The sequence below is a fragment of the Nicotiana sylvestris genome, chromosome 2, assembly GCF_000393655.2.
Source record: "Nicotiana sylvestris chromosome 2, ASM39365v2, whole genome shotgun sequence".
Classification (NCBI taxonomy): Eukaryota; Viridiplantae; Streptophyta; class Magnoliopsida; order Solanales; family Solanaceae; genus Nicotiana; species Nicotiana sylvestris.
Genome location: NC_091058.1, coordinates 169,781,408 through 169,794,631, shown reverse-complemented (window position 1 = coordinate 169,794,631; position 13,224 = coordinate 169,781,408).

Below are 13,224 nucleotides of genomic sequence, written 5' to 3'. Positions count from 1 at the left end.
GTTTCCCTCACTTCTCCCTCTGGTTTCTTATGAAACCTTAATCTCGACCCAAACCTCTTAAATCTCTATATTTTTTAACGGTTTTTAACTCATACCTTTATGTTTTGCACTATTCTCTACTCGATCTTTACGATTATTCAAGTTTTATACGTTTTTATTCCCTTTGGAAACTAGGGTTTCTTAACCCCTTTTCGAAAATACTTTATCTTCCGATTTTGAGTACTAAGTCATGATTCTCAGCACTATTTCTAAACATTTTGCTTAAGTCTAATGAAACCCTAGCTTTAGGGTTTATATTTGTATTATTGTCGTGTTTGTGTGTTCTTCTAGATTCTTCTCTGAGTTCCGTGCTCTTTGCTTTAATTTTGCCGCTAGTGTTTCATTCCCCTACCCTTCTGTGTTCTTTGCTTAAGATTTCTCTGATTGTTGACGTGGTGATTTTATACTGATTCTTACAAGCTCCCTTTAAGACTGTGATACTTGCCTTAAAAATTGTGATTTTGCGTATTTTCCTTATAGTTTGGTACTGATTTCGAATTGCTTCCTTAATTTATGGGATACCTTCCTCAATTAATACTGATCTCCTAGGTTTTCAATCTCGTTCATTATTTTTGAGACTATTTTCTAGAATTAAGGTAGTATTCTGCCCTATATGTGTGCACAAATATGTTGATTGATTTGTCTGACATATTTCCCTAATTAAGTATCATGTACCTAGTCTTTATTGTATACCTTATGCTAGTCTATTTCCTTATGTGATCATACTATGCTTTATGATTTCTTTCCTTTTAAACAACTGCTTATTACCGTTTGACTTTGATTCTTTAATTAAAGGGGAGTCCTTATACTGATTTGATTATGATTGATACCCAGTTCCTTAAATATGGATTTCTACCTTGTTTGTTTACTCGTCTTCAGTACTATAAATACCCCCATTCTCTTTTGCACGAGACTCACTAACACATTGCATATCACAAACTCACACAGCAATACACATTGCTCTCTCTCTCTCTCTCTTGTGCTACTTCTCTCTCTTGCTCTGTTGTTGTTCCCTACTCCTCACTATTATTAGCCTGCTGGAAAGCCAAGGCTAACATTGTGCTCATATTTGGCTCTTGCATTCTGCTGTACTCTCTTATTACTGGTATGTCACTACTAGAAATCCGGTAAAAAACGACCACAAAAATAGACCAAAGTTGGTCGCTTATAGGCCTAAAAGCGACCAAAAAGCGACCAAACATGCCTGGTCGCAATTAGCGACCAACTTTGGTCTCTAAGGTAAAAGGACCAAATATTCCAGGTAAAGACTATAGCGACCAACTTTGGTCACTTTATTATTTTAATAATATAATTTTGGCGACCAAAGTTGGTCTCTAAATGTAAAATACGTCATTTATTTATTTATTATTAATCATAAAAAAGTGACCAACTTTGGTCTCTAATCCAAATATTATATATTAAAATCTGGAAAATAGAGACCAAGATTGGTTGCTTTTTTATTAATTTTTTTATTTTTTTAAAAAATAAGCGACCATAGTTGGTCGCTAACTTCAAGAAATATTTTTTTTAATTATAAGCGACCAACTTTGGTCGCTATATTTCCAGAAATTATTTTTTTAAAATAGAATAGCGACCAAAGTTGGTCGCTTTTGAGAAATCTGGGTTAAATAGCGACCAAGGTTGGTCGCTATTGCCCAGAAAATTGTTTTTTTAAGGGACAAGCGACCAATTAGCGACCAAAGTTGGTCGCTTTTCTTGGTATATTTTTGCCAGAAAATGCCTGTTTTGGCAGCTATACCACCTGCCAGCTTACCAAAAATCCTAAACATGCATTTTATGCCAACAACAACAACAACAACAACAACAAACAACAACAACAACAACAACAATAAAAAGCAACAAAGTATAAAGTTCAATAAAACTAACACATTAAGCTAACAAAACTAAGTTAACGCTTATTACAAGCCCATTCGAAAACTGGTTCTATTGTCTAGTTCAAAGTATATAAAGTACTCAAGGAGTGTTTTTTCAGCATCCTCATCCGAAAGTTGGATTGCCTCGCCCGACTCATTAGGTGACTGACTGCGTATGAATTCCCCCACATCAGCTGTGAAGCGAACCTATAAGAAAAATTATATTGAATTAGTATTTCAAAATTTATATAAAAGTAAATCAAAATACTTAATGAAAAGTAAAAAACTTACATGTATAGTCGAGGCTCGACCCTCGACCCACCTTTCTAGATCAGTCTCTTTCTTCTTCTTTACAATACGAGTCTCATTGAATAACTCATCTTACTTCATTGGCATCATAAAGTTGTCTGGTGGCTTTGGTGATTATCCTCGTAGTACTATTACTCGGGATGAACTTAGATACAGAGAGTAACTTGGATACAGTACCCGACAGGGTGTGTCTTTGATCAATTGTTGTTCTCATTAGTGACAATGATGATGAAAAGGCAATGACATGTGTTTCAAACAGTGATGATGTAGGTAAGAATTTAACATTTCCTAAGCATATAAAAGAAGAGGTTATAGAGAAATTCTCTACTTCCTTAGACACAGTACCTGGCATAGTGTGCCTTTAATTGTTGTTCTCATTAGCGACAATGATGATGAGAAGGCAATGACATGTGTTTCAAACAGTGATGGTGTAGGTAGGAATTTAACATTTCCTAAATTGATAAAAAAAGAGGTTATAGAGGAATTCTCTACTTCCTCTTGGAAAATGGAGTAGAGAATTCCTCTATAACCTTTTCTTTTATCAATTTAGGAAATATTAAATTCCTACCTACACCATCACTGTTTGAAACACATGTCATTGCCTTCTCATCATCATTGCCGCTAATGAGAACAACAATTAAAGGCACACTATGCCAGGTACTGTGTCTAAGTTATTCTTGGTGGAAGTTGCATTGCATGTCTAATAAAGTCATCAACCCCTTCTACAAAATCCTCCCGCAATCCTAAATTTCAATTCATATCCACAAATGTTCAATTCATATCCTAAAGGCTCAATTCATATCCTAAAAGTTCAATTCATACACAAAAATTTCAATTCATATCTTAAAAGTTCAATTCATACACAAAAATTTCAATTCATATCCTAAAGGTTCAACTCATATCCACAAAAGTTCAAGTCATATCCTAAAAGTTCAATTCATACACAAAAATTTCAATTCATATCCTAAAGGTTCAACTCATATCCACAAAAGTTCAAGTCATATCCTAAAATTTCAATTTATAAACTAAAATTCCAATACATAAACTAATATCCTAAAGGTTCAATTCATATCCTAAAGGTTCAACTCATATCCACAAAAGTTCAAGTCATATCCTAAAATTTCAATTTATAAACTAAAATTCCAATACATAAACTAATATCCTAAAGGTTCAATTCATATCCTAAAGGTTCAACTCATATCCACAAAAGTTCAAGTCATATCCTAAAATTTCAATTTATAAACTAAAATTCCAATACATAAACTAAAAGTCCAATTCATATCCTAAAGGTTCAACTCATATCCACAAAAGTTCAAGTCATATCCTAAAATTTCAATTTATAAACTAAAATTCCAATACATAAACTAAAAGTCCAATTCATATCCTAAAGGTTCAATTCATATCCTAAAGGTTCAACTCATATCCACAAAAGTTCAAGTCATATCCTAAAATTTCAATTTATAAACTAAAATTCCAATACATAAACTAAAAGTCCAATTCATATCCTAAATGTTCAATTCATATCCTAAAGGTTCAACTCATATCCACAAAAGTTCAAGTCATATCCTAAAATTTTAATTTATAAACTAAAATTCCAATACATAAACTAATATCCTAAAGGTTCAATTCATATCCTAAAGGTTCAACTCATATCCACAAAAGTTCAAGTCATATCCTAAAATTTTAATTTATAAACTAAAATTCCAATATATAAACTAAAAGTCCAATTCATATCCTAAAGGTTCAATTCATATCCTAAAGGTTCAACTCATATCCACAAAAGTTCAAGTCATATCCTAAAATTTTAATTTATAAACTAAAATTCCAATACATAAACTAAAAGTCCAATTCATATCCTAAATGTTCAATTCATATCCTAAAGGTTCAACTCATATCCACAAAAGTTCAAGTCATATCCTAAAATTTCAATTTATAAACTAAAATTCCAATACATAAACTAATATCCTAAAGGTTCAATTCATATCCTAAAGGTTCAACTCATATCCACAAAAGTTCAAGTCATATCCTAAAATTTTAATTTATAAACTAAAATTCCAATACATAAACTAATATCCTAAAGGTTCAATTCATATCCTAAAGGTTCAACTCATATCCACAAAAGTTCAAGTCATATCCTAAAATTTTAATTTATAAACTAAAATTCCAATACATAAACTAAAAGTCCAATTCATATCCTAAATGTTCAATTCATATCCTAAAGGTTCAACTCATATCCACAAAAGTTCAAGTCATATCCTAAAATTTCAATTTATAAACTAAAATTCCAATACATAAACTAAAAGTCCAATACATAAACTAATATCCTAAAGGTTCAATTCATATCCTAAAGGTTCAACTCATATCCACAAAAGTTCAATTCATATCCTAAAATTTTAATTTATAAACTAAACTTCCAATACATAAACCAAAAATTTCAATTCATATCTTAAAGGTTCAATTCATATCCTAAAGGTTCAACTCATATCCACAAAAGTTCAAGTCATATCCTAAAATTTTAAATCCTAAAGGTGCAACTCTTAGGGTTTCTTCTCTTCAAATAATTTCTTCCCCAAATTAGTAGGTAAAACTAAATATTTTGGACTAAATGTATTAATAAGAACCCTAAAAAATGCAAATAATATATAACTTTGAACCCTAATTTGGTTGAGCTAACTTTGAACCCTAACATGGAGAAATTAAACCCTAATATGGAGAAATTAACTTTGAACCCTAACATGGTGGAACAAATAATATATAACTTTGAACCCTAACATGGATAAATTAAACAAAATCACTGTATTTCAAAAAAAAAACAAAGAAAGGAGAAAGAAACCTACCTTGGGAATGGAGGTCGCCGGCGGTGGAGCTGCTACCGTCAGTGGTCGTCGGTGGCATCGGTGGCGCCGCTGCTGCTGGGAGTCGGAGGGGGGGTTGAGTGTGAGAGAGAAAAGAGAGATTTTGGGGAATTTTTTGAAATAATGGGAGGGAAAACCCGATTTTGACACTGGAATTAAAAATTTGGTAGCAAAATAAGTTTTGACTTTTTGACCAAAATAGCGACCAAAGTTGGTCGCTATTTCTAAAAAAATTAAATTACTTTTAATTCAATTTAAAATTATGTACATATGTAGTATAAATTTAGGATTTTAATTCAATTTAAGCTATATATATATACATATATAAATAAATATATAATATTTTAAAAAATATTATATATATATTAATTGATATAAGTCAAGACGTTTTAATTTATTGTTAATATATATACATGCATATGAGTAGGTTATAAGTCGATGAATCAATTTACAAGTGTATCAATACCTAAAAGAACCCGTCCCTGTGTTCCGAGCGCTTCATGTTCTTATATATATATATATATACACTATATACTATATTATACTATATATATCGAATATACCTTAATATATAATACACTTAGTATATATACTATACTATACTATACTATGCACTAAGTATTAGTGCATTAGCTAATATTATATCGAATATAGCTTATATATATATATACACACACTATACTATATATATATAGTATAGTGTATTATATAATACACTATACTATACACTTAGTATATATATACTATACTATACTATGCACTAAGTATTAGTGCATTAGCTAATATTATATCGAATATAGCGCTTATATATATATATATATATATATGCATATGAGTAGGTTATAAGTCAATGAATCAATTTACAAGTGTATCAATACCTAAAAGAACCCGCTCCTGTGTTACGAGCGCTTCATATTCTTATATATATATATATATATACTATATTATATTTTATATATCGAATATACCTTGATATATAATACACTTAGTATATGTACTATACTATACTATACTATGCACTAAGTATTAGTGCATTAGCTAATATTATATCGAATATAGCTATATATATATATATATATATATATATATATATATATATATATACATTTATTAATTGATATAAGTCGAGACGTTTTCATTTATTGTTAATATATATACATGCATATGAGTAGGTTATAAGTCAAAGAATCAATACAAGTGTATCAATACCTAAAAGAACTCGTCCCTGTGTTCCGAGCGCTTCATGTTCTTATATATACATACCTAATATTATATCGAATATAGCTTATATATATATATATATATATATATATATATATATATATATATATATATATATTAATTGATATAAGTCGAAACGTTTTAATACCTAAAAGAACCCGTCCCTGTATATATTGGAGTATATAGTGTGTGTATATATATACTATATTATACTATACTATACTATACTATACTATGCACTAAGTATTAGTGCATTAGTTAATATTATATCGAATATAGCTTTTATATATATATATATATATATATATTAACAATAAATTAAAACGTCTCGACTTGTATCAATTAATATATGTATATATATATATATACATACATATATATATATATATATATATATATATATATATATATATATATAGCTTATATACTATATACTATATTATACTATATATATCGAATATACCTTGATATATAATACACTTAGTATATATACTATACTATACTATACTATACTATACTATTCTATACTATACTATACTATACTATGCACTAAGTATTAGTGCATTAGCTAATATTATATCGAATATAGCTATATATATATATATATATATATATACATATATTAATTGATATAAGTCGAGACATTTTAATTTATTGTTAATATATATATATATATATATATAGGTTATAAGTCGATGAATCAAATTACAAGTGTATCAATACCTAAAAGAACCTGTCCCTGTGTTCCGAGTGTTTCATGTTCTTATATATATATATTTATATATATAGACACACACGCACGCTTCGTAGTACTGCTTAACTGCATATATAGCATGTTAGAGTATATTTTAATCTATTCATCCTTTGTAATACAAAAGTGTTAGCGAGTTACATTTATATTATTTAGATAGTAAATACAAAAGTGATTTTTAATTTTGACCATTGTTAACCTGAAAAGTGACCAACTTTGTTCGCTAAATATACATAAATTTAAATTAGCGACCAAAGTTGGTCGCTAAATTTAAATCAAATTTATTTATATTTTATATAACATTTAAAATAATAATATAATTTTTAAACGTTAGAACTCGATCCCAGATTAGCGACCAAAGTTGGTCTCTATTTTCGTAAGCGACCAACTTTGGTCGCTAAATTTGAATTATATTTTTTTATATTTTATAAAAAAATTTAAATAAAAATATAATTATTAAAATTTTATAATTGGGTCCCATTTTAGTGACCAAAGTTGGTCGCTATCTGCTTACCCCTTAATTAGCGACCAACTTTGGTCGCTAATTTAAGTTATATTTATTTATATTTTATAATTTTTTAAAAATAATATTATAATTATTATAATTATATAAGTGGGTCCCCATGTAGCGACCAACGTTGGTCGCTAATCTCACTATACCTTTGACTAAGCAAGTCTGACCAGTCCGGTCAATATTTTGACAAAATTAGCGACCAAGATATATCAAATAATTATTTTATTATTTTCGCCAATTTAGCGACCAACTTTGGTCGCTTTTCTTGACAGACCAACTTTGGTCGCTAAAGTTTGGTCGCTTTTTTCCGGAATTCTTGTAGTGTGTCCTGATTAGTTTCAAAGTTCCAAACCAATGTGGTTATTACTACTTTGGTGTGTTATATTCCTAATTGTTTTCTATCTATGCTTCTGCTGTGCAACATGTAATTGACCCCTTGATTGCCTGTTGATACTTGCATGCTCATGACCATTGTTTGCTCCTAATCTTGCCTGTTATGACTATATTCTGTTACTACTTACTATTATGCCTAAATTCGACCATTTCTAGGTCCTTTAAAACTCTTTGATTTTGTGTACTCATGCTACTGAATTTGCACAAGTCTCTGCATCTCTTGGTGATATTATGTGATCTATTTGTCCCCTTTTCCCATTATCCTTGTGGGCAACTCTCCAATTTTTGAAAAAACTCTTTGAACTACTAATTTTCCTCTCCTTCCTGCACTTCACACTACTCCTAAAAATTAGGTCCTACCCCCTTCGTGTGAGTATTGCTTTGAGTACCCCTGAGTACCCACTGAACTTTGACACACAAGGATGATAATTCCACACTGCACATGTCCAACATTCTGGTAAGTGTTTCGGTGCTGATATTGGTTAGGGACCCAATGGGGGCCCTAGGGAGCTTTGCCGCACCTTGACCATGTCAAGGCTGTGAAACTTGAAAGGAGTGAGTTTGGAAGAATGGGCCTAATTGAAGGCTCCCTATAGAATAACTTCTTATTTTATTCTTTATTACTGTAATTCAGCTATCATTGGTTTGTAATAATTTGTAAACGAATGATTGGGGTTGAATAGTGAATATGAGGGGGTTATGCATGCTTAGTTTAAGTAATGGGTAGAAAACATGCTTATAGGACTCTATTTATTTATCTGCGCAATAGATAACATGTATAGGACATACATCTCACACATTAGAAATCATGTTCTAGGTTCTTTACTTTCAGCCTGTTGTTATATTCATTTCGTAACTATGATCAGTTAATAATAGGCAAACAACTGTTATAATGGCTACTGCTGCATTCTCATAATCATTAGCATTTAGAAATCATGTTTTAGGAACTCCTATGTGCATTAGACATCCTGTTGTTTAGGGTTTTATACTTGTCTGAGTTGCCATTGTTAAACGCCTCATTAGCATGCTTAATCTAATAATACAAGTATGGTTAACTGTTTGTTTATCCCTCTTACAACTAAAAAAATCGATATGCATGTTCACCCTTTAAGATAATTAGGCAACGCATACGACGCCTAGACAAATTTTAGGCCTAATAAGAATCGATTAATCATGTTTTACCGGTTTAAGACCAATCAGCCTCTTATAATTTTGAACTCTGTTGCTCCCATTCTTGCTGAAGTTCACTCAATTTGTTTTTTTAAAAAAACTCCCGCTATATCTGGAAACAAAATCTTGAAATTGTGCATCTATTTACTCTCACTGATTTTCTGATTCTTGTTCTATTATGTTTTCAAACTACTGGGTTACCATTCTCTGCCCAGAATCGTGCTATTTTGAATACTTGTCCAGCACCTTGTTAAGCTACTGTCACTACTTGATTTTCAAAAACCATGATTTAACTATTTTTTTATCTGTCGCTAAACTCAACTGCTGTTATCTATTCCTGTTTTCTGAAAACTCCCATCTTTGAGACCTTAAATGCGTTTGAGACGTGCTGATTACATGTTCACTTGTGGAGGGATATGTGAGCCTTTATTTGTCTTTGTATGCTCCCTTATGTGCAGTCCTATTTGTTATGTATGTCGCTTAGCATTTTATCCTTTAAACCTGAGGGTTCAGCCTACTCCTTACCCTATAGGATTAGTAGTCTCAATGCCTCCGAGACTGATAGGATTGGGGCGGGTAATAGCATGCAATAAGTAACTATACCATTTCGCGCTTTAATACCTTAACGGGGTGGGAAGGGTAGAATATGGATATGATGACCGGTGCGCTAATATCACGTGCAACCCTCTTCTGAGGAGTGATTGTTGGATATTGCATTGAAGTGATCCATATTAATCATAAACCTAGGACCCCCTTCCCTTTATTTGCTTTCACCTCTTCTTGTAAAACTATTCAAATCCTTTCTCATAAATTTCTGCCCTCTCTACTTGCCTTCAAAAGTTTTCAACCTAATTGCAATGTTATATGCGAGTCCTTATTTGAGCCTTGATTGTTTACTTATAAAGTCACAATTGTAACATGGTCGGGACCACACTAGTGGATCTTGAGGGATTCCTAACACCTTCCCCTCAAGATAATTTCTAGCCCTTACCCGAACTCTGGTTTTCCAACTCAAACCTTTCTTAAAAGTCCTAATACACTATAATCATTAGGTGACGACTCTTCAACTTCTAAGACCCAATTCTCGAAAGGGTATAGAATTGTCCTCCCAATGTCGTATACCCGATTTTGACCCACCCATAGAAAAAGGGGGCGTCGACAGTACTTTGTTATTCAGTTTTATCTTATGAAATTTTATTAATTAAATAGCTTAAAGAAATATTTAAATTGAAACATTGTTTTGTTTTTGTAGAAGAGTCGGCTTGCCTAGTTCCACGTTAGGCCCCATCACGACATAGTAAAATATCAACTGAGAGGGGACATGCGAATGGGAAAATATCATAAAAACGGCAAGAAGGAAATCACCAAATAACATCTTCCGAAATAAGCAACAATATAACCAAGTAAGGCAACAATCTGGAAATCAAATAAGGCAATAAAATAAAGATGACACGGTATCACACTTCATGTTTTTACTCTTGTCATCACCATGTAATGTCATAAATAAATGGCACGGTATCACCTTTCGTGTTTTTACTCTCAACCTCCCATAATATGATCTATGATGATAAATAATCAAATGCACGACATCACCCTTCATGCTTTAATCCTCACAACCTCTCAATATGTGATAGTGAATGCAAATAAGGCACGACAACACCTTCATGTTTTCAATTGTCCTCACCAAGCAACAATAAAAATCAAAATAACAAATGCAGGGCGAGAAGCAATTCACTTCAATTATAGCTCTATTATAACAAACTCAACTTTCAAAATTTCTAACATATTCAAAATAAACAATAAATATGAGGCGAATAATTAAAATGTAATAATCTAACCTAAGCATGGAGAACATAGTCAATGAAATATTATAATACAAAGAAATAATTTTCACCGCATGCTTTAACCCAATGACAATACATATATACTCGTCACCTCATATATACATTGTCCCCACACATAATACACGTAGAAAATAGAACAACAAGTCCTAATTCCTCAAGTCAAGGTTAACCACGATACTTACCTCGCTCTGCAACCAAATCAAGGCACAACCACAACTTTTCCTTTAGATCTCCAAACCAATCAAATCTAACCAAATATAGTTCAAATAATTCAAAATATGATTTAGAAACTACCCATGAGTGAAAAAGATTCAATCAATAATTTTGGAAAAAGTCAACAAAAGCCAACCTGGGGCCCGCTTGGTCAAAACCCAAGTGTCACGAACCAAAATCTACTATAGGTCGTGATGGTGCGTACCATCACCATCAGGAAAGCCCACGATAATTGATCAACTTAATTACTCATTTTATTACTTTAAAATCATAATTTCCCCTAATTAGATAATATGAAATAGAATTTGTTGATACCCAATTTTAACTCATATATATATATATATATATATACACTTTTAAAATAGCACATATGTAGTTACAAGAATGTATAAGCATTTTTTATAATTTTTATATAATGTTTAAAAGCTCCAAATTGGTTTATTTCTTCCCTTTTTATTTATAAAATTTCCAATAATTATCCTTTAAATTATTTTTGTGGTGATTTAGTCATATAAATTCTTTATTTATGCCAAAATATTGTTTAAATATTTTTAGTGCATTTTTTATAATTGCATTTACATTTTTAGGCTAAATTGCATATCTTTGCAATAATAGCCCTACTAATACATAATTACATTATTGATGCATAAAATGAACTTTTATATTTTTAAAATATTAAAAAATATTTTAAATCATTTTAGTATAAGAAAATATTTTTTTGGAAATCATTTATTATTTTTTGTAAATTATATAACTATTAAAAGTGACTATTTAAAACCTAGCCTATTTTATTTTCAATTTCAGCCTCAACCTAACCCAATTACCTGCCCAATTTCAATTAACTTACCCAGCCCAAACCCCAGCTACCCGATCCGGTCCCCGAAACCTTTTAATATCGGTCGTTGATCATAAAAATCAATGGCCACAAACGACCATTCATAAAATAAACCCAAAAGACCCCACAAACCCTATCATTCTATACTATCCACCGCCCTGAAACCCCTCTCTACTTTCAAAAGCTCTCAAAACCTAACCCTAACAACCTCACTAACCCTCGTCCATGGCCATCTCCGATGACTTCTCACCACTTCTCAGGCTTCCAATGGCCTCCCTCACGTTAATCTTGCCATCTCCAGGGCCCTCAAGGGACCAGGGCTAGTTGGCTTGCATTTATGGTTCCTCTCTCACCTGTTTCAGGCCATTCCAGTGTGATTCTGAGTAAGATCGTCCTATATTGACTACGATCTATGGTTTTCTAAGCAGGTTTCTTCACCTTTGTATGGTTCTCTTTGAAACCCTAATTTCTTTTCTAAACCTCTTAGATCTGTACAGATCTAAGATGATTTGGGTTTGTTTCATGTGAGTTTTACAATAACCTTAATATTCTTTACAAGAATCATATGATTTCAAGTGATTTTCATTTTTTCCTAGACTAGGGTTTCCGAATTATTTTTACAAATTGTTTGACGACTTTTTGTGTTTAATCTTCTGCTTCTCATACATTTTGCCTGATTTTGTAAGTCTGCTACAACCTTAGCCCGTTTGTACTGAAAGCCCTAATTTTTAGGGTTATTCGTTTGGTTTTTGAGTATTGGTACATCTGATTGTGTTCTTGCTTTGGGTTTTTGTGATTTCTCGTGATTGTCCTAATATGCTTCTACTGAATTTCTTAGTTCAACCCTTTCACTGATTCTATATGCTCATCTTGACTATTCGTGTTAAGACCTGTAACATTCTCCTTGAATTAGTGTCGTTCTAACTATTTGTTTTGTTAAAGTTATATGGAATCATGACTATTCATGTTCTACTTTATTTTATATGCTAAACATGCTGACTCTATGACTTTCTCTTTGATTATTCGGAATTCCTTGTTTCTTGGTTTGATTTGAACACTTTCCCTTAAACTTTCGATTCTTACCTCTCCACTCTATTTGATTGAATTGCCTGCCTTAATTATTTTTTCCTTACCTTGTTTGTATTTTGCCGATTCTTACTGATTTGTTTCCTTAATTAAAACTTCTATTCATTTACCCCTAATTAC